The 22,982-nt window shown below is 40.9% G+C and overlaps 1 protein-coding gene and 1 long non-coding RNA gene across 3 annotated transcripts in view; one reads left to right on the top strand and one right to left on the bottom strand.

Moving 5' to 3' along the window:
- TENM4 (teneurin transmembrane protein 4) overlaps positions 1-22,982 on the bottom strand; it is a 603,620-nt gene that overhangs the window by 248,601 nt on the left and 332,037 nt on the right. The gene's annotated exons all lie outside the window — the stretch shown is intronic.
- The window catches only part of LOC108504389, a 39,010-nt gene continuing 38,306 nt past the window's right edge, over positions 22,279-22,982 (top strand). For both annotated transcript variants that reach the window (XR_001877090.1, XR_001877089.1), the window contains exon 1: positions 22,279-22,633. This is a non-coding gene — a long non-coding RNA (uncharacterized LOC108504389). The remainder of the gene's footprint in view (positions 22,634-22,982) is intronic.

The following is a 22,982-nucleotide window of genomic DNA, read 5'->3' as shown; positions in this document are numbered from 1 at the left end:
AACAAATGGTTATGGTTTCATTTTACAGTGTAGCAAGGAGGATTTAAGAATCTGCAGGGCCTCATCTGCTGCTTCTTAAACAAACATCTAATGTAATTTTACATTTCACTTCATCACTATGATAGCTTAAAGCAGATCTCTCCTGTGTGCCAATCCTCCCTCTCCTGTGTGCCAATCCTCCCTCTCAAAGGCACACAGTCAGTGTTACAGAATGGACAGAAACAGCTCAAAACGATCAGCTCCCCTAGGACTGTGATTTGTGACATAAAGTACACTTGTAGGGACACAGCTCCTCAGTCTTCATTTGCTGTAAAGCAGCGCCTTGTAGTTTGTGAGTACGAAGTGTTACAGCTACTTATTGTCACAGTGGTGAAATATTGGGTTTAATGGGTGCAGGGCTGAGTCCACAAGGATATTTAGGTGTGTGAAAGTGCAAGAGAGAAACGATGAGGTCAATACCTTTGAAAGCATCAGAGATGCATTTTCTAGAAAGCCTTAGGCCCAAGTGAGGTTTCATTTTCAAAAGTGCTCCATGCATTTTAGAGTTTAAGTGTTCCCAAAAGTTACTGTGACTTAGGCTCATACATCACTTGGGCACTTCTGAAAAGCATACCTTTAGTAAACGTATAAAAGTGCCTGTAGCAGCGAGGTACCTCTCTTTAAGTGTCAGGAGAGTAAGGCTGCTTGCCTGTTAGGCACTCTTTATAAATCCCCTGGGCATCTTCCTGCATTTTTACGTGTGTAAATAAATCTCACCTTGTCCTCTAGCGTCCTTTAAAAGCAACAGGACAACTCATACAAGGCCACCGTGTGAGTATTGATAAATCCCTGATAATCAAATCTCCCAGTGATTACTGATATGGACTTACTGCTAAGGCTGGAGCAATGCCAGCTAAAACACAGCCAACCAGCCTCAACAGCCCAATCTGACCTCCAAGTGTTAAAGCAAAGGACGCAGACAGATCATCTAAACAGTGATCTGCAAAGATGAAAAGAGCTCTGCTAATGGAGACACCCTGGCCAGCCTGACAGCTATCCCAATTTCAATGACCATATTCCTCTTGATGTTCAATGGATGACAGTGAATAAGAACATAAGCACTAACTGTCACTCTTGGTGTCCAAGGAGGTCTTCAGATTTTCTTTTCTGGGGGCTAAGATGAAGAATTAAAGGCACTATGAGGACAGCATTTGTCTGGTACTGGCATTCTCACCATGCCACTCAGTCTTCCTGAGATTTCCATTCCTCTACAGCCACAATGAACTGGGCAGAAACCTCCTCCCTCCTTGACTCACACTGTAACTAATGGCAGCTGTTTGAATACAGGACTGTTGCCTCTACACTAAATCTTACTAAAAAGAAAAGAATAATGTTCTGAACACTAAAAATTAAATGTTAATATTCAACAACCCAGGAAAATTTTTTGCTTACCACTTGCCAACCACATACCAGCAGGCCATGCCTGCTATTTCTTTGGCAAATGAAGGTTTACAGTCTCTGCACAGTTTAGAGGGGACAGAGTAGGTAAAGGGGCGGGGGGAAACCTCACACATGCCCCACCAGCTTTCCCTTAAAAGAAAAGTTGGCCTCTGGGTCTTTTCTGGGTTTTCTGGCACTCAAGTATGTGGCTTCAAGCAGCAAATGTACAGGTTAAGAAAACTCCCCGGAGATGAGCTGCAGTCTAAAATTTGAGCATAATGTTTGCTAAAAACTGAAAAAAAAAAAAAGAAATGCTACCCTCCTCTCCCTTTCCCTGGTACTCATTTAAAGAAATAGATAATGCAAGTGAATGTGGTGGGCAAAGCCAGTGTTGGCTGTGCCCAGGAAGTACCATTCAGTCTTCAGAGAGTCCACTCTGCTTACAGACACAGAGTACAAAGAGAGAAAGAGAGAATTAAACAGGCAGATAAATTATTATTGAAAATAATCATCATGGTTTTTTATGGAATAGCTGGTGCTGGCTCCAGTTCTGAAGGTGGAAGGCGAAGGACCTCTAAATCAAATTCACATGATCCACTCTTGTTCATTCACATCGTTATATAAACTGCCCACTGGCAGAAAATTGGGGATTAGTAAATTAAAAAGAGAAAATCACACCATCTTAGTACAAACACGTTTTGCTGATGAAGACTATTTATGGTAAGGATAAATAAAAAATAAAGTAGATAACATGGTGGGGCAGGACTTTAACTAAAACCCTGAGAATTTCACCTCTGATTCCACTGGAGCTTTCAGTGCTTTAACAACATAACCGGGGCATATTGTCCTGCAAAGGAGAATGAACAGAATGTAATGCGTAACTTCTTAATTACATGGTCTATCAGATGCAATGTTGTCCCCAGCAGCAAAATGTCCATTGACTTTTACAAGGTATGGCTGGTCAGAGGCAATTTATAGCAATAACTCTGCCCTAACTCACTGAGGGAAATGTCAAACTTCGAGCCTTGTCCATTCTTAATGAAGATAACAGGAATTCCACTTTTGACATAAACTTGAGTACTCTAGAACAGCGAGCACTGGAAAAATGATGTAGTCAGACACAGGTCTCATCAGCCAACAGCAGGCCATCCTGGTCAGAGTTCTGGGCTGAGTTCAGCCTTAGAAGTATTACTCAAACCCTCATAATATCCTAGCAACAAGGTTCAAACTCTTCATGCCTCAAAAGCTATGAAATACAGCAAAAAAAAAAATAAATCACAAAATAGGAGCTAAGTCTAAATGCTGAATGCTATTTTCCACATAATGTTGGGAGGTTTTAGATTACCCCTTTAACTGTCAGAGGAAGCATTTGGGGCACAGTACATAGAAACACAAATACCCCAAACACAGGAAGTAAGATGTTAAGTGGGAGTCTATTATGAAGAATTCGTGATTCCCTAACTCAGGCTCCATATGACCGCTGCAGGATATGCACTACAATCTGATCTCAGTGTTTGTCACTTGTCAAAAAATTGAGAACAAAGAGCCAATTAGATGTGGTTTGTTTTCTTTTATTTTGCTGGAAATAAAAGCTGAGCTATGACACAAAAAGAATTCCTGGTGTGTGTATGAGGCAGGGAGAAGGAAAAAACCAATAAACAAACATTTTTACAAAAACTCAAATTATTGGACTTGCAAAATAAGGACAGCTGGGATGCATAATCAAGAGCATTAAAAAGATTTTATTTTATACAGCAGAAACTTTCCTATTCTGGCATTTGTTCTCTCAATATACAGCATAAATACTAACTTCTACTGAAAATCTGCCGACTTTAAAGGCTGCAGTGGGACAAATTTTTGAGGCTATGTGGAAGGCAGTGACTGGCACATAGTGGCCAAGTGCTTTTCAACCATTAAGATAACACTGCTTTGGATTTGGTTAGAGACGATCGTATTAGAGTGTTTTGTGACAATTTAATTAACTGCTCCTCCCCACCCTGCTATGCAGCAGGTAAAGAGACACTGGAGACACATCACCCGCACTTGAGTGCCTCTGCAGCGAAATACGTCTCAGCTGCCTAAGATTGTGATACAGCACTGCAAGACAAAAAAGGACCACCTGGTTTCCCAGTCTCATCTCCTGGGTAACCCAATCCACTGTTCTTCACTCCACTGAACAGTACACCAAAAGTTTTGAATGCAAATCGGGGAAAAAAATAATAAAAGAGACTACTTCAACAGAGCAGAGACAGGGAAAATCTGGAGGGGTGGAGTAGAATTACTGACATTAGAATGTAACTAGGACAGAGAAGTCAATACCCGTGTACTACAAAGATGCCAAGAGATCTTTAAGGAACCATAAAGAAGTGGTCAAGATTTTGGTTTTGTGTCTCAGTTACAGAGAGCACCTGATACAGTGCCACAGCACTGGTTCAGCATGACTGCTGACAAAAATTGATTGTTCAGTAAGTACCAGCACCAATTCAAGCAAGATCTGCAAGAATTCCTGCAAGGGTTCCCATTCAGGGATGGATCCAATCCAATACCTGATAGCATCAAATAAGACAATACATGACTAGTTTATTAGGACAGCCTGGTGTAACTCAAAAAACACATTAACAGTGCTGCTTATGACGATGGAGATGGCATTTAGCAATTTGCTAACACTCTGCACACAAAAAAGCAATTAGAAAATCAATTTCATCCTGATCTGAGATCTAGAAATAATGAGAAATACATTTGTGTATTAATGTCTTATTTTGTGTAAGGAATTGGCCAGTAACTGCTACAAGAATATGACTTTTCCCATTTCTACTGATAGCAATGGGACTATTTTTTGATTGACAAGTCCAGTGAGTCCTTTCATTCTTTTTTTAGGCTCTATATTGAATTAGGAAAACCTGCAGCTTTTTCTATTATCACCACTCTTTGTCTTTCAATGTGCTGTTCATGAACTACTGAAGCTTATTATGTTTAAATAATAAAATAATGGAAACCAAGAGAGTGATTCTGTACAAACATAGATTAAAGTTCTTTACCTAGAGCTGTGCTTAGGACCCTCCCAAGGGAGACTGAAGGGAACAGCCTGTGTGCATAGGGGAAAACACATTTCATGGTTAAGGACAAGTGCCTTTCAGACTGATGCCTTTTAAGCAATGGGAATCAAGCAATGCTGATTTCTAAGAAAAAAAATCCACATTTGCTTTTGAGCACAAACAGAGATAATTAAAGTACTTGCTCTAACAGGAAGCTGCATTAGAAAACAACTTTGCACTTTTGAGGACGCACACTGTGTTTCTTGTTATGCCAATTTATTTTAATTAAGCAGAAAAACGTTTGTTTGAGGTATTAGCAATGCTAGCACTTAGCCTGTCATTTTGCCTCCCCGCTAAATATCCAGAATGGCAATTCTAAAGCAGAACACATCTGGTGCAAGGAGGAATTTCTCCTTCTGGCACACCACTAAAAAGGAGCAGTATAAACTCAACGGGTCAAATCTTTGTCCTTCCACTCACCTGGAGTAAATCAGAGCTATGCTGGAGTTCATCACCGCACAGAAATATGTCTTAACTCTTAATGGAGTGTGAAGTGGTGCTCATGGCATTGCAGGAGCCCGTCCATGTTTGCCAGGAGTGTGCAGCTGACAAATCACATCACCTCCCAATAGCCAACCTGTGACTTGGATTTAACATTGGAGTGTACACTTGGTGGTAGCATGCCCAAACTCCCACTGGGAGACAGAAGAAAAGTGGACAGTATGGGGAGGCTGGAAGGACCAAACAAGTTAGACTGTACCCAGCTGATAGTCCTGGAACACAAAGGGAAGATGAGATCTTCCAGGGCAGTTACAGACAAAAAGAAAACAGAGGATAACCCAGATTCCTTTCATGCTTCTCTATTGCACCTCTCATTTCTGAAACCACCACCGACTTTCAGAAAGTCTGCATCAGCAGCTGCTCTTCTCCAACAGTATCTGGAAAATGGAAATGAAAAATACCATCTTCCATGTTCTTCTTTGTGTGCTTCGTTCAGATAATGAGCAACTGACCTGCCCTCACCAGCTCTTGTCCCTTACCTTGTCCATCCAACACAAGAGTTGGGTAAACTTTCTCAAAAAAGAGGTGGATCCCCAAAACACATGTGATTGACTTGACTTCTCAAAAATTTCTGAGGTTTAAAAATTCAATTAATTTTAATAATTGAATATTTTAGTTATTTACATTATTATTAAATTTATTTTAATAAACTCTTTTAGATTTTATTCCTCTTTGGTTTGTATCTCTGTAACTGTCCTATGTCCAATCCTGTTTAAATAAAATAAAGAGCACTAGAGACTTTATTTTACTCTTCTTTTAGTTCGACTGAAGTTAATGGTTAATCTCTAGGGGCAGCAAAAACAAATTCGGGATTTGCCCTGACACATTCAGAAAAAAAGTGCTGCTAATATCACCAGTAATACCTCTTAACTAGTACTGTTTGTTTTACCAGAAACATTAACAAGCTGGAGGGAAAACAAGTAGTTTTGACAGTTGCATGGCAACCAGAAAAAGGCAAGGTGGATCCTCCCTGAGGATGAGTGTGGCACAAACAGGGAGCAGACAGTAACTTGGCTCCGGCTGGGGTTGTTGGGTGGTGCCAGCCTGACCTTTAGACCAGCTACACTCACAGGCTCTCCATGCTGGCACGCCTGCTGCACAACTCCACCAGCTCTCTTTCAGTGCCTCTTGCATGCCATTAGGCCAGCTACTAGATCCAAATGGTATGGAAGCCCTCAGAATAAATAAAGGAGAAGTCCAGTCAAACAGTAAGTGTGAAATGGCAGCATCAAGCAATAAGTTCTCCAGCTGAGGCAGTGTCGGCACCCAAACGATTCTGTGGTACAGCATGTAAGGAGCTGCTGTACACCACAGACTGAGAGCAAGCAGGGAACCAACCCACACTCGCAATGGGACAGCTCACAACTTCAGCAGGAGAAAAGTCAGCCTTTCCATGAGGCACTTAATAAAGAGACCTGAAAATAACCAAGCTTGCATATTTTGCTCACCTTAAACATCTGCCAAAGTCATTGAAACTGACCCCGAAGTCCCATTCAGCTGCTGATTTACTCCAGGAAGCATTCTGCTGTTCACACATGGAAAACTATCACAAATACCAGGTTGCCATTACAGAGCCTACACTGTCACAGCATAGCAGCTTTGGTACATTATAACCACATTATTATATACCAGTAAGGGTAACTCATCATATAGAAAAGATTACCATATTTTAGCAGAAGAAGGAAAAAAACCCTGTATGTTCAAACTAATGAAGAGCAAGCTTTTCTTTTAATTACAAACCAGTGAAGAACAAGCAACCAGAGAAGTGTAATCAAGGAAAAAAAATTGCCTCTAACCTTTCATTCTCTTTCACAGTAATCTTATTTTTTTTTCTCTTCGATTTTTAACCTTTTCTGTCACCACCAGCACTAAAAGCTGCTTTCCCCCCCTCTTTTTGCTAGAAGAACAAACAAACAGTTGCCATTTCAGTCAAAGCAATGTTATTCTTTGGCTGGCTGGCACTGGTTTCAGCTCACAGGGCGGTCAGTTCCTTTGGCTCCCATCCAGCAAGCTGAATAAACCACTGCAGCAGTAAGCACAGCTCTGTTTGGGCTCACAAGTCAGTGCTTCAGACCTGTTTCCATCCTGAGCGCTTCCAATTTACAGCACTCCAACACCGCAGGAAAGACACCAGGTCAATCTGAAACTCAAATATATCTGAAACAAAGCTTTCTTCCATGCTTTTAGGTCTTTTTCTACACTTTTCTTCCTCCTCTCTTTATTGTTCGCAGGTCGGAATTTAGTGCTCTTTTTTCCTGCCAGAAGTTTGGCCTTTGCAACAAATAACTTCATCCAAGTGTGCCATTTCCTTCAAAATACACAGCAGTGGCAGAAATCACAGACAGATCCTTATCAGTATTTCTCCATTTCTCACTTTCCACCTTTTGTAATGAGCACTATAAAAGTCAAGAAGAATTTTCCTAAAATTACAAAATTCATTTTTTACGGACATGCAGTTACCCAGTGCAAGACTGGATTCTCACAGTGCAAAATGGAAGACACAAGGAAACTTGTATTACAAGAGAAGCTGTGGTTCAGCAAGTGCAAAGGCAAGCTGGAGGGATTGTAAGTGCAGGACTAGGCACTTTAGATTCCCCTTATGCTCCACTCCCTAGCAGAATAACACTAACAGCAGAATTCCATTTCACTGGGATAAGGGACAATGCTTGTGAGAAAGGCAGGAGATGTGAAGGCAAAGTTTGAGAAATTGTATTGATTCCTGTGTTTCCATGCTCAGGTTATTATTTTCTCTTTCCTCTTCTCATTTTTCACACCATTAAAATTCCAGCTCAGACACCAGACTCAAAATGAACAAACAAACATGCATTGTTCACTATCAAAACCCACCGGCGCTCACGTGGCTGCTGTTGAAGCTGCACTGACACTTGAGCTGGGGAGCAGAAACCACTCGGGCAGTTCACAGGGGGAATGCCAGAGTGACAGATTAAGTACAAAACTAATCCACACGTTGTGTTTCTACTGCACAGGTGTGTTCAGGGATTATCCTTCTGCCACGCAAGTCACTTATGCCAATCTCTAGAGATCCTTTCTCTTTCCTTCAGTTTCTTGGTTTATATGAAATAAGCTTTCCACGGCTACTGTGCTGAAACTCTTCCAGGGAAATCAATTTCGTAAAACTTCAAACATTATCATTACCTCTTATGCACAATAATTTATCACTGTAGCATGCTACAATGCTACATCCTACTCTCTCAGCATCTCAGCAAATGAAAGTTACCCATATTCTTCGAAAGAACCTTAAATATTATCCACTTCCAGTACCCTGCAAAGAACAACTTGGAAAAAAAAATAAAGCCTTCAGACCTCTTTTAAATTCTGCACATAAATATTATGCTAAGCCAAGATGAAGACAAATAGTGAAAAAGATGCAAGAGCACTGAGATGTGTTTGAAACTCTCAGACAAAAGTTAGCACATACAAACTCCCATTTGGACGCAGAAGTAATTTGAAGAGGTTCTACTTAATGGATGGCACAGCAAATATGGGTTCTGGTTTCCAACAAAAAGTGACATGCAGTAAAATATTTAGGCAAACTCTTGAGGATTACCTATCATTTCATAAATTAAAGGGCTTTAGTCAGCTTTCCATGTGACAGCAACCAACACACAGTTCAGTCGGAGGAGAACTTTTTGTGTTTTATCCCAAGACAGACTCGAGGAACTTCTGGCATGAACTGACATTGATATAAACTGCTTGAGAGTTTTTTATTAAGAAATGGAAGACAATGCAAACTGTTTTAAATTGAAGCTACCACAATATACAGCAGAAGTCTAAATTCCCTGTTTAAAAATTCACATGACTAAAAACTGGAACACAATTTTCAAACAGGTAGTTAAGGTGCCTTTACAAATTCCACAACTATGTTTGAAAATCATTTATTTCTCATTCCAATTGTGTTACATGTCTCTGTGTCACTTTTGGGAGAAAACATAGTGTACTGGTTGTTACAGAAAGAGAACGGGGAGATGAATCCCGCCATGATGGTATCGCAGAATGCCTGGGTGACCTCGAGCTAGTCAATTGTGACCTCTGTAAAATGGAGATAATCACATTTATCTGATTCAAGGAGGTACCAGGAGACCCACTATTTCCTAATTGTTTAGAGATATACACGGGAAAGGCACAATATACAGTTACATGGGTTAGGTTTCTGGAAATATCTACTGGTGACAAAATAGATTTTACCCATCTGTGTAAAAGTGTCAAGTACTGCTATTATTTTGACATCATTGATAAAGAAAGGATGGGTGGTCTGGTAGATTGAAGCACATTTTGGCTGGAAGCTATTACCCTTTGAGATGACCTCTTGTTTCAAGTTTCATTGGTGTATCAGAAAAGTTACAGGCAGCAACAGTAATGGTTCCTGTAACTCATTCTACAAAAACACTCAAATCCGCTTCATCTCCTCTGACATGCTACTCCTCTGTACTAGTCCTAATGATATTTTTCCTAATCAAGCATATGTTAATGGCAGGAAACAATGTCACTCCCTTCTGGTTTACCTGACCTGTCTTAGGGTACTCATTGCATATATGAAACTACACCAGCCTCAGTTATCCCTCACTATTAGAGAAATGTAGGAAAACTGACTGCAATACAACGAAGGGCAGCAAAAATGATGGTAATTTAAGAGGAAGACTGATTTTAAAACAAGATGCCTAAATGAGGGTCTATACGGCTTGAGGGAGAATGTAGATCCTTGGGACAGTTTCATGTAGCCATTCAATTTCAGGGAGAGAAGTTTTTTAAGGTGATTTGGGCAGGATTTATGTAAACTGAGCAGCAAGAAAAGAGATGCTTTACATTAAAACATAGCACAAGCAACCATCAAGTGGTAGTAGTTTTACTGCTGATATGGGATTCTGGAGAATTTTTCAAAAATCTCGACATTTGGCCAGGCAGGGTAAGGCAAGGAAGAGGCCAGTGTGAAAGTATTAGTTTTGACCTGGAGTAATCCATGCTGATTTTCATCTCACCAGAATAATTTTACACCAGAAATATCTAAACAGAACGTAAACATTGGCACCTCTGTCTAAAGTGCTTATTTACAACAAAGTGCCCCTGTTTTATTCAGTGTGTTTGCCAGGATGAACCACTCTGTCATTTATATCAGTAATGCAACTCCCAACTACATGTGCTTCAACCCCAGACTTGACTAATGCATGAATCTTTATGCCGTGCTCCTTATGAAATGCTGTGTCCTATCACGTTGCCACGATACTGCCACTAGATTTATAGCTATAACTAAATCATCCGATCATACCACTTCTGTGCTGTGCTTCTTCCATTACCACCTAATGCATCAAAAGCATCGATTTTACACTTGCGAGCTTTCCTGCTGAAGCACTCCAAGGTCCTGCAGCACTTTATTATATCCCAAGCCCACTCCCATAGCTGTCATGCTAATGAGGCATGTGTTGCTACTTTAATTTTTCTGAAGCAGGTTACAAAGCTCAATTCTCCCCTCATGTGGGAGAACCTAGAGTCCAATTCCTGAGCTGTCATGGCTGGCTGATTTTGAATAGTGCGTGTGATGACACAGGCTCTCATCTTGCTGGCCTGGTCACCACAACACCCCTTCCCCCTCAAATGCTGAAAGAAATATGGTCACTTATGGTTTCAGAATGCTTTTTCCTATTTGCAGCACGTTGTACTTACTGAAACCCTAATATCCTGAGGTGTCCAAAATGCTGAAATTATAACCTGCTTAACCTCAATAATTCTGAGAGGCCAATTTTTGTCTCTACAATAGAGGTCTTATTTAGGTTGAGAGAAAATGAAACACACCACGATTAAGAGACTAAATTGGCAGGACATCTAGAAATACCCTGAAAACCTAGAGAAATTTAACACAACAGAAAAAGGCTCAGATCCTCCAGAAAGGATGAATATATTTTAAGAGTAGTAATTTTTATCTTACTCTGAAAGGCACCCCAAACACACTTGCTAAAATTTATGGGGTTAATTTCTGAGTAATGCTGATGTCCTAAAAAGTGAAAGGATAGGAAATATTAGGAAGCAATTAATTAGGCAAATATTTAGGAGGGCCAGTCTGGCCTTCTTATATTGACTGCTTTTACTGATAAGACTACTTGATGTTTGAGACCCTTGATGAACAAAAGGGGAATATTTGGGTTTCAGTAGCTTCATTTGCTTTAGACTTTTAAATGGCACGTGAGCCAGGAAGAAATGTATCAACCACCATTCCATTAGCAATTCTTTTCCAAATGCATTTGTGTCCTAGTAGTAAAAGTACAAGTAGTAGATTAGGATATAAGGTCTTTACCATTTGGCAGAGATTTTCCAGAATCACCATCCCTGGAAGCTTTCAGAACGTATGTGGATGTGGTACCTGGGGACCTGGTTTAGTGGTGAACACAGTGATGCTGTGTTAATGGCTGGACTCGATGATCTCAGAGGTGTTTTCCAACCTTAATGATTCTATGATCCTATGAAGTGACATGGAGTCACTGGTCTTTTGCCCCACCATTGTTGTCTTTAGTGAATGGCTGTATATTTTCATGCTACTTTGACACGTCAATATCAGCTGACCTCTTGTAAACAGAAATGCGATATAATCTATGTCTGAATTTTATCAGCTTCTGTCACACAGCCTTATGATTTGAACCATTTTGTCTTTTTGCTACACTTCCTTTGCTTTATATGGAAAATGCTTTAACTACCCCATTTCCACTAACAGACCTAATTATTACATGGAAAGGTAAAAAAGATCTACTAAATCTTCCCTGTTAAAAGTGAGGGCAGACTTTGAAGACACGTTACAAAAAGGCTCCCTAAACTCTGCAGCATCGCCATCCCTTACCTACAGAGAGAAGCACATGTTAAGAGCCAGCAGTAAGCTCTGCAACACTGGATTTATCAGTTGGAGTGGGAGCACAACAGTATTTTTCATTTTCAATCTAGAATCTGAAAATCTCCAAAGCTTCTAAGCAGCAAACAATGACAATTATCCCTCATTTTATTCATGTAAGAGTCAAGCACTAGCATTTAGGTCACTTGGCCAAAGTCAACTGTGACCAGTCACCAGTTTTCTGACTCCCACTTCCAGGGACTACTTACTACAAAATATTGACCTTGTAGTTGTAGGTTTTGAGCTAATGTCCACCATGCTGTTAAAACACTACACCAGCTATTCCATCTCTTTTGGGAGCTTTTGTCTCAATTCACAGGGCAGAACTTAAAACCAAACAAAACTTTCAACCCTTCCTGCAAATTCTGTTGTTTTCCAAAGTGCCAGAAAAATGAATTCTTATGTGGGATCTGTATACTGGGGCTTGTAGTCCTCTAAGGTTTAACCCAGTTGACAGTCTTTCATATAAAGCTCTCCAAATCAAAGGTTTCTTCTGTGCCATAACTGTCGTTCACACCAGCTTTACTACCAAGCATGGGCACTAAGGGCTTCATCCTGCTGTTAGACAGATGGTTAAGGATTGCCCTCCCTTGAACAAAACACCCTACTGCTTTGCACCCAGGTGCACATGGGAAGTAACTTCAAAGGAAACACTGTGGTTCATACACACAGTAAGAAGCTGCACGATCCCCTTGTCATACTCCAAATATCATTTTTCAGAAAACTCGTGCTGTATCCACAGAAAAAACTTTTTCCTCTGAATTACTGCCTCAAACATTTTTAACCCAATCCTTTCCCTTCTACTCAGAGCCTCAAAACCTTCCACACAGAACACCTAAAGCTATCACTGCTTCAGTTGAAGAATTTGTTGGGGTCACATAATGGTTTGAAAGCTGTGGTTGAGATTAATAGTGTGTTACAATAAACAGAGTGAATAATGCAAAGCACAGAAACGATGGAGGAAGAAGAGGGGGGGAAACATCTTCTGAGGCTACGCAGTTATTGGATGTTTAGTTTGAAAAGAACACACAGGTCAGAGTGAGACTTCTGGCATCTTCTCCATTATGAATTAATCACTGGTTCACTCCCTGACCAGCAAATTTCAGCTTATAAATAAAGTTCAAAGCCCCCAGGTCCTCATTTTAAAATGGAGACATATGGCTTGCAAACAGCTAATGGAACAAGCCTTCCCAAAGTTTGAGCTCATTCCCAACTGAGAGATCCATTTCACAGTAATAACACAACATGGCCATGAGTATATGAGCTTCAGACTGCCTTCCTGTATTTTATAATACTTTGCACTTCCACAGCAGCTTTTATCTGGTGAACGGAAAAAGTTCTGATGAACATCAGCTATGACTTTTCAAAGTGTAGAAGGCAAACAGCCCTGCAGGAACTGGGAACATACACAGACCCTTAGCCATACAGGCATCAGCTCTGAGATGATATATACCCAAAAATAACAAGTTCAATGCTGTGCACCTAGAAATTTGAAAAGATTTAGAAAAAAGATTAGCTTACTCTCTGAAACCTGATGTCTGCAAGTATGGAGCCATGGGTCCCTTTTTGTCTACTTGTTCATCACAGTGTAAACCATGGCTAGCTCCAGTAATATCCTACAGATGAGGAAATAGCTGAGAAGGATAGCAAAGCCAAAGGCTTGCTATATCATTCATTTACAATGGAGAAAACGGAGGTTAAGTTTTATATCCGAGAAGCCTGTGGTAGAAAACAGAAGGCTGAATTCCTAGTACTCACTCCAATCTCCGGACAACTCTGCCTTCAATGTTTTGTTCTTATAAAGCTGCCCAGAAGCATTTTTTCCAAACAGAATCTGCTCCTTTGGGGGCTTTGTTTCATGTTAGTCACAAATCTCTCAGTATAACCTGAGGTAGACCAAAACACTGGCAGTCCTGTAGTGAAAAAGCATCTAATGGGCCATAAATTAATGTTTCATTTCCTCTAATAGTGTAATGATTAATTCCTTCTTCAGAGCAAGATTTTGTTGAACATTTGATAGTTACACTATAAAGAAAGAAATGGGTTTTTTTAACATTGAAAAGGATCAAAGCCAGAATGCTGCTATTTTTGTTTGTGCTCTTGTAGCTTGACTCTTCAAACAGTTTTTTCTCCCCAATTTTGTAAAAAGGTAAAAAAATCCATCTCAGATGAGACCTCGCACAGCTTGTCAAGTTTCAACCCACAGTGAATTTTTCCTGCAGATATAAACCTCTGAAAGGGGGGGGGAACTAATGGAAATGCTGACATAACCTTAACTATACCAATGCTGCTGTAATGCTCAGGTTACCAGGAATATTTCTGCTGCCAATTCCGTTTAACAAGTCTGAATGCATATAATTTGTTCCAGTTGTCTTTCCTTAGAGTGGGGCTCCTTTGTGCACTCTTTCCAATGTGGCTTGCATTAAAAGAAAGAAAAAAAAAACCCTACTCCTATGTAAATTCATATACACACTGATACAGTTTTATCACAGCTAAAAAGCTATAAATATGCTTTAACTGATTCAGTGTGTTCCCTACCAGCCTGGAGAGGTGACTTGTTTCATTGCTGCCTTTCACTGATTGTGACAATCATAACTTTGCTTTGTTCTCTTCAAGATATTTTTTCTTTGCAAAAAAAAAAACCCAAAAAGCCCCTGACCTGACTCTCTGTATATTCATATTATCCTCTCCTGACCAAATGTCTCTCTGTTTGAGCCCAAAGGATTTTAGCTGGGTCAGGATTTGACCCTCGTTATGCTAGGAATCTAATCCAAATGCCTCCCACCGATACCAGTGATAAGAATCTAGTCCTATAGCAAATTATTTGCTTCTCACCTTTGGCTCATCCTGAAGCCAAACGACTGCCAGGTTAAATAAATATTCTCAGAATGCAAAACGAATTCATGGGGTAAGAGCTTAAGTGACAGCAAGGTAAGTGGGTACTTCTAGAGCCTCATGTCCTCTGAAAGATCTGCAGCTCACACAGTGACATCTTTCTGATCTTTCCTCTTAGTAGCAAGAGTGAAACAGGAGAAACAAAAACTCAACAGGATGGCTCCACTGCTCAGTGAGTAAGAGCAGGAATAATTCATGATCTGATCCTCCTCACAGCTGCCACTTTACAGCTTCTTACTTGATCTTCAGGATCTGAGAGGCAGTGGCTGATGCTTGGAAACCCAAAACCTGAACCTCGTTGTCATCTTTGCATCAGAGATAAATTTGGAGGGATGATTTGAGGAATTTGAAATCAATTTTCAAATATGTCAATGAATTTTTGGATGGTTTCAGTGAGTTCAAGTAGACGACAACTGTGAAAATCAAGATAAAATGACCAGATTGAGGCTCCACACTAACTTCTCAGGCTTCTGTGGACCCATAGTAAGCCATAGCTCTTTTCACAACGAGTGGAAAAAGAGGAATCTCCTCAGGATTATTCAAACACTGATGGCTTGAAATGTCTAACTAAATTGAAAGCTTATGATTAATAAGTCTCATGTTTAGTTTTTTGACTAAAATTAAAAGGGAGGAATTTAGGTCACAGTTTCTCAGGCTGAATTTTGAACACGCTCCCAAATTAGAAGATAAACTCATTTAAAAATTATGTGAAACTGGTTTTCAAAACACTTTTTTCCAAGCACCTTTCCTAATCGTCACTACTGTTAAAAAAAAAATTCTTTTATTAAAGAATATTTTTAAAACTATTATGAAATTAAACATCTTTTAAACCTTTTCTTCTAAATTTCTGAAATGGTGCTGGGGGGGCATGATGTTAAAAAAAAGTTTTAATAAGGCACACAATAATAGAAAACATATTTTGAATTTTTTAAAAGACAGTTGTAAATTGATTGGCTATATCTTTCGATTCCTGTTTCCCTTCTGTAATTATGAATTACCATTACGAGTAACACTGATGCTAATAGACTCTGCAAATCTCTGATAAAGGATGTAGAGATTAATTGCTATTCTTACTTAACACACTTGCTTGAGCAGCAAAAAAAGAAGCAACAGAAAGCACTGTGCAAGGACAAAACACAGCAAGGGAATAGATTCTCTGTCCACAACCCTTTCTGGAAAGAAAAATAGAAGCCTTTCATAAAAGAAAATTGATTTAACTGGAATTTATTGTTAATTAATAGATGAAAAAATATCAATTATTTAGACTACATTATCAAAGGTTCTTTTGCACTCCTCAGTCAGATCCCTGAAAATTCTTCACTTCTAAGATGCCTTACATGATACCATTCTTTCTTTGAAATACTTTAATATTCAGTGTCTTTTGGGCTCCCTGCTGCAATTTGATTTCTCTGTGACTGGATCTTCCATCCCAGTGCTTTAAACACCTAACCACTGTTCCTACAGGACAACTTCTGTGTCTGAAGTCGGACCTGAAGATCAGAGGGGTGATGCCTGATGCAAAACAGGCTGTGTTACATTCATCCTTTCAGCTGGTCACATTGGGTTGCTGAATGAGTCTGAAAATAGCAGTCTCTGTGTGGCAGACTCTGCAGCACCAAACACATCGAGGATACTAAAGAAATAAACACTGAGCACACACATAGATAGGTTAAAAACGTTCAGCAGAAAGTAACCCGTCTTTCTGGAACATGACTTCCTTCTAGATCCTGAAGAAATCCAGCCATAGCATCAGCACTGGCAGATGATCTGGTCAGTTACTCACTGTAAAGTGCCAGAAATGCACAATTTATATAAAATTACACTATTTGACAAAAAACAGATAGGGCTATAGAAGTCCTCAGCAGCCTTTTTATGAAGGATTTATCTTCATAAATCTGGGTGAAATAGTGTAATAAAAAATTGAAAAGTTCTTTCTGAAGAATAGGAAAGGGAGGTAAATTACAAACAGTGATTGTCTTCAACAGCTCAAGGCTGCACTTTAAAGATTAAAAAAAAAACCAAACAAACACCTAAACAGAAAATAGGTTAAAAATTGGGAGGTCTGGATTGGTCAAATTTAGTTAGAAATGAAAAAGAAGACCTTAGGAGAACTTACTACTGCTTCAAATTGTCCAGCACTCCAAACAAGAAAAAGTGGCAAAAGCACTACCAGAATCTTCATTAACTCCCTGACCATGGATTTTGTTGGTCAAGTGGCTCATTCATGCAGATCCCACTATGCAGAATTTGTGAGGTTTTTTGGCTTCTGGGGGCAAACTGATCCTGATTTAGCTTATTTTCCACTGAAATCACGGATCATACAGAAATTGCACTCACCTTCTAGGATCTAACCCTAGAATATTTATGTACATGCTCAACACAGTTTTCCCTCCTTGTCCACTGACAACGCAATCCATGCCAAAGTAAGGGCTACATTGTCAATGCCACTGAACCCTCCTCTTGGAATTCAAAATGTAATAATACCGGGAATCATACCTCCCTCCCCACCCTCCCCCTCTCTCCAGCAGCAATGTCACTTTGGGTGACTGGCAACATGACCCTCCACTGCTGCTTCTTTGAGTAAAGAAAAGTAGTAGAAAAGGTGCAAAACTGGTTAATCAGTGGGGAGCAACAAGAGTTTTTGTAATAGGGATGTATTTGAGGAAGAAGCCAAAGACGTAGATATATTCAGAAGTGAGCGATAAAACTCCAAACATTAGATGTTAGACATTAGATTCTTCCTACAGAGACTTCGGTAGATGTTAGCTCCAGTGTCACCAAAGTAAAGTAATTTCTAGGACCAGAGAGTCAGATTTAGATACTCTTACAACTTTCTGGTATTTCCTTACTTCTGCTAGAATTAAATAAAATCCATGCCCTGGTCTCAGAAATTGTGTTTGACAATATTAAAATGCCCCAAACCAGAGGTGATTTGGGATTTTGTGGCTCTCATCTGCAGAGGCTGTTTCAAATGACTACATCCAGCCTTCCTGTCTGCCTGATAGAAGTAACTTAGAGAAACACACCAGACTCTACAATACGTCGAAAACATACTTCACATGGAGTGCCTGCTCACTGATGGAAGAGATGGAAGAAGTAACACACCTGAGCTTTGACTATGAGGTAACACAGTCAGTGTTCTCAAAGGAATTTGGACGTCAGCTTTCCACAGATTTCATGTATCTTTCAAAATCTGTTCTTTGTCACTCTGCACAACAGCCATTTCCATACCTCATAGCTGTGTTGGGCAGAGATGTACCTGCTAATGTCCCCAGTGCCCCAGCTGTGGATGCTAAGGTAAGTGGACAACAATGTGCTGTCTGATGTGCTCTTGTTACACACCCTTCCCTAAAGACAATTGATTGGTTTCTTTTAATTTATTTTTCATGTTATTTACTGGTTCAAATGGAAGAAAGTTGCCACTGACAAGCTAATCACCAGGTTCTACAGCCTCTCCTTGGCTAGTGCTCAACCTTTCCCACCCAGCCAGTGTTCTCCCTACAGCCCCACTGGCTCGTGCTTCTCCTCTCATACCACTGCCAGAGACTACAAGTTCTGATCCAACACAGCATTTGTTAGTTTCTTAAAACAACCAGATTAAAGACTGAATGCCTTCAGACAGTTCTGGCTTCTCCTGAGTCATAAACATATATACCTACACACCAGTATATATAAGAAACCTAAAAATCTAATTAGTGTTCCTTAACTGTCCACTGAGATACTCCAAGACAGCCTACTTTTCAAATAGTGCTGAAATCCTCGAGTCAGGCAATGTTAAGGTTTCTGAACTGAAACACCCTGAGATGTTTTAGAGAATTGGGGCTGTTTAGTTTGCTGAAAGGAAGGCTCTGTGTGACCTTTCTATATTTAAAGGGGGATTATAAGGAAGACAGAGACAGACTTTTACAAGGGTCTGTAGTTATAGGACGAGGGGGGTTTAAATGGTTTTTAAATAAAATGGTCAAATTTAAAACAATGTTTTTTAAATAAAAGAGGATGGATTTAGATTTCATACAAGGAAGAAATTCCCTGTATGTGAGAATGATGAAACACTGGCACAGGTTGCCTGGAGAAGCTGCGGGCTGCCTCATTCCTGGAACTGCTCAAGGATGGAGCTTTGAGCTGGTCTAGTGAAAGGTGTCCCTGCCCATGGCACAGGGTTGGAACTAGATGATCTTTAAGGTGCCTTCTAATCCAAAGCATTCTAGGAGTCTATGAAACAGAGACATTCACATCCTAGTTAATTTGGGTAATTTTAGGTAAAGAGTCTTCTGGACTTAACATATATAAAAAGAAAAATTAAAAGGTTCAAGACTGAAAAGTCTATTTTTCCTTAAAATTACCTGCTGATATTATAAGTACGGTAAAAATTGGGGCTTTAAATGTTCTAAATTACTTAGAAGAAAACCAAACAATGGCTTGTAATGCATCTAATACAAAACTAAAAGCCCTAAAAGATGCCCACATATTCATATACATATTAGTTGGTTCCAGCCTTCATTTGAAAGTGTAGTTGGATATTTTTGTGGAAGTTTAAAAATAATATCATGGACAATATTACCTTTCTGGAATGAAAAAAACTTAGATAAAGAATAGCCTACTGTATCTTCAAAAAGTAGCACGTTTCTTAAGTTCCGTGTGCATTATATTTGCAATTTACATGGGGATTTGTAACAGCAGTGCTGCTCCCTGGGTGTTACTTACTTTGGATGGACTTCTCTAAGGGTGAGTTTACACAGCTGTGGAAGGAAAACCTAGCCACAATCAATTAAAAAGTGCAACACAAATCCTTTGGACAGCATTCTCAGGCTGTCCTGCTGTTGAGACAGCTACTATTTTCCAAGAATGAGTACTCTAACTGTATTAAACTTAGTCCTAACCAAAATAAGCTTTTACTAATTTTCACCATTTAAGGAACATAAAGACCTGCCTTTGTCATTTAAACTTTAAGCTGACTAAGCCTCATAGAAACAGAACGTTAAGGAACTAAAGCAATTAATTCCATTTACAGAGGTCAGAAGAGTCTCTAGGTTTTAGACATGATGGGCTTGTATGGTCTGTGCTTCTTATTCATGTGAACTCTCAGATTATCGTTTGTTAGGTGGCAAAATAAGTCACCTTTGTTTTCCTCTTGTCAGCAGAGTTTAGCTGAGCTGATCCTAACAGGTCACCACTGTGCTGGCATTACCTGCACTTCTGATTACAGAACAACTAGAATAAGCAGGCAAATGAGACCCCAGATGCCCTGTCTTTGTGTGGGACATATTTATAAGCAACTTGCTGAATCCTACACACAAAGAAAGCCTCAGGGAATGTAGTGTGTCTACAAGCCAATGCAGAAAGCACTGAGAAAAAAAAAAGGAGGATAAATAAGCAGGCAGCTGAAAAGCCTGAAGTCTAACTAACTCACCAGCACATCAATAATACAATAATGTCATCAACCCACTGTGGCCTCTGAACAATGCTTTTTCTGTTCTTCAGCTAATTAGTAAAAGAAGAGATTAAAGTCTTTAATCTCACTTGCTTTCTCTTTCTTCCCTCTTTTTACCTGGAGGATGTGCATGTATGTGTACATATGTATTTCCTAAATGAACAAAGAGGAAGTACATACATTAAGATGTGGAAAACACGACGTGGAATGTGAGTTTGTAACATTTATTTCCAACAAGAGGGTCATCTACATGATTTCACATTTCCATGTACTGCGACTGCAAGGAGTCAGATGCATGTCTATGTGTTATAGGGTGGGAGGGGAGGGGGGAAGCTGAACTGAGGATATGAATTTTAATCAGTTTCCTGAATGAATACGACACTGTATTTCCCCCCACTCTCCTCAGGATGACAATTCAGAGGAGATAACCTTCTCCTTTGAAAAACTCTGAAGGGAAAGTTTGTTTTTACCATAACAAATGCAACAAAAGAAGAGGGAAGCTGGGAAAGGGAAGGGGGGGCGGACAAATTAAATGTCAAACTTTCTCTCCTTACTTGGAGATAACAGCATACTAGGAAACCTTCTTAGAAGCTTAACATAAATGCAGTTAAGCTGTTGCCAGCTGCAGTAAACCTCTCTCTCACCTTTCTTTCTCTCTTTCAAGATATCTTTGAATGCCTTCGCCTTCATCATAAATCAGACCTTTGAGCAATTATCACTCCAGCCGGATGGCAGCAGCCTGAGTGGCCACCGCTATTCCACTGCTGTAATCTGCACTTTGTCAGGTTACACTACCCTTGATGAAATTTCACATTTCTTTGCCAATGAGCGTTACCTCTCCGTTTATGACTCATTGTCTTTGCAGCAGAGAGCTGTGAATCTCATTCCTCTCCTTGTAATTTGTTTAAGCAGCATGGACCATTCGGCAGGGCTGAGCACCTTCAGCACCCCACCGGGGAGTCTCAGAGCATCCCAGTAGGATGGGGTTGTGCTGCTGCCTCAAATACTTACCCCGAGGGCATCCCTCAGCGCCTCTGAGAGAGACCGAACACAGACACCTTCCACTGGCCTCTGAAGAGGCCACCATCCGTACACGGTGCTGATAACACTGTCACAACTTTCAAGGGAACTCTGCATTTTTGCCATTCCCTTTCCCATCCACGCAGCCCTTGGGTGACAGGTTCTTGACAGGTTCCCTCAGCCCCTAGGCTGCACCTTGCCGCCCTCACTGAGAAGGGGGGCTCTTTGGCGAGTCTTTCGGGCAGGAGTTAATAAAACAAAAAAGGCAAACAACACCAAAATTTCACCCCATCAAAAGGGACCGGGGTCCAACCTTCAACTCAGGCAAAGTTTCTGAGTGCTGCCCAGGTACCACATGGGGTGGCGCGTCCCTCTTCGCAACACCCAGCAACACCCACGCAGCAGCACGGACCTTCCCCCCAGTGCTGCATTTTTCAACCTTTACGAGGCGATTTTCAGCCCCCCTCCCCAAATTATTTATTTTTAAACAGGCCCCCCGAAACAAACCAACCCAGAGAGCACACCCGCTCCCACAACCAACCTACATCCCCGCGCACGGCCGTCAAGACAGGCACGAAAAAGTAGGCAGAGAGAACGAGAGAGAGAGAGAGAGAGAGAGTCACTCACCGTTGGCGGCGACACAGAGGTTTCCAGAGCCACTTTGAACTAAGAATGACTGAGGGACGAACTCTTCCTCAGAGTCCGAGCCCGCGGCCGCCCGGGCCGCGCCGTCGCCCAGCGACCGCCCCGGGCCCTCATTGGCCGGCGGCGAGGGGAGAGGGGAGGGGGACTGCGAGCGGGGGGTGGAGGAGGCGGACGAACAGGGCAGGGGGGGACCTGCGGGCCACAGACACACACACACACACAGAGAAGGGGAGGGGGGAGAAACACAGAAAGAAATAAAATGAACAAAAAAACCACGGCAAAACACAGACAGAGAGACAATAAAAGTCGAGCCGGGGCACGAGGGAAGGCCGCCCCCCCCCCCGGCCCCCCTCATCCCCCCGCCGCCTGCCCCAGCGGGGCGGCCCTGCCTGAGGGGCGGCCGACTGCACGTACCTGACCACATCACCTGCTGCCCCCCGGGCTGGAGCTTAAAACTCCCATCCACACTTTAAAAGTCGTATCCATCAGGGGTTTTTGTTTGGTTGGTCGTTTGGTTGGTTTGGTTTGTTTAGTTTTTTTGTTTTGGTTTCCGTTTGTTTGTTTGTTTTGTTGTTGTTATTGTTTTGGTTTGCTTGGGTTTTTTAAGGTTTTGGAGTTGCAGAGAGCCCCTGGTGCGTGAGACACTTTGTGCCATGACATGGGCTCTCACTGTCAGTGAGGCCAGGTGTTGAAGCCGGGCTGCATGGTACTAAAGGGAAACCCTCGCCAAACGTGGTAAATTATTTCAGATTCCATGTGAAAAGTGTAGGGTCCTTTTAGGGATTGGTTTAACCATTCTTTTATCGAGCTTATAAAGCAAACAGCCTAAGACCTCCATCATACAGGCAGGAGGTGGAGGACAGGTCTGTGTATTGCTGTGTAGTGTAGAAGCACATTAGCAAACCACCACACTGATACAGGGCAGAAGCATAGCTCAGAGCGGCATCATTTGATTGATTAAATGATGAAAAACACAGCAAATCAGGTTATAAGATTATACTTTACATAGAGCTGTGCCTGACTGAAGAAGAACTACTGACTGCAAGGAAATTCAATCAGGTACATGTAGGTTAAGTACATCCAA

This window comes from Lepidothrix coronata, unplaced genomic scaffold (genome assembly GCF_001604755.1).
Source record: "Lepidothrix coronata isolate B3197 unplaced genomic scaffold, Lepidothrix_coronata-1.0 Scaffold161, whole genome shotgun sequence".
NCBI lineage: Eukaryota > Metazoa > Chordata > Aves > Passeriformes > Pipridae > Lepidothrix > Lepidothrix coronata.
Note: the sequence above shows the minus strand (reverse complement) of the source record. Positions and strands in the feature narration are given on the sequence as shown.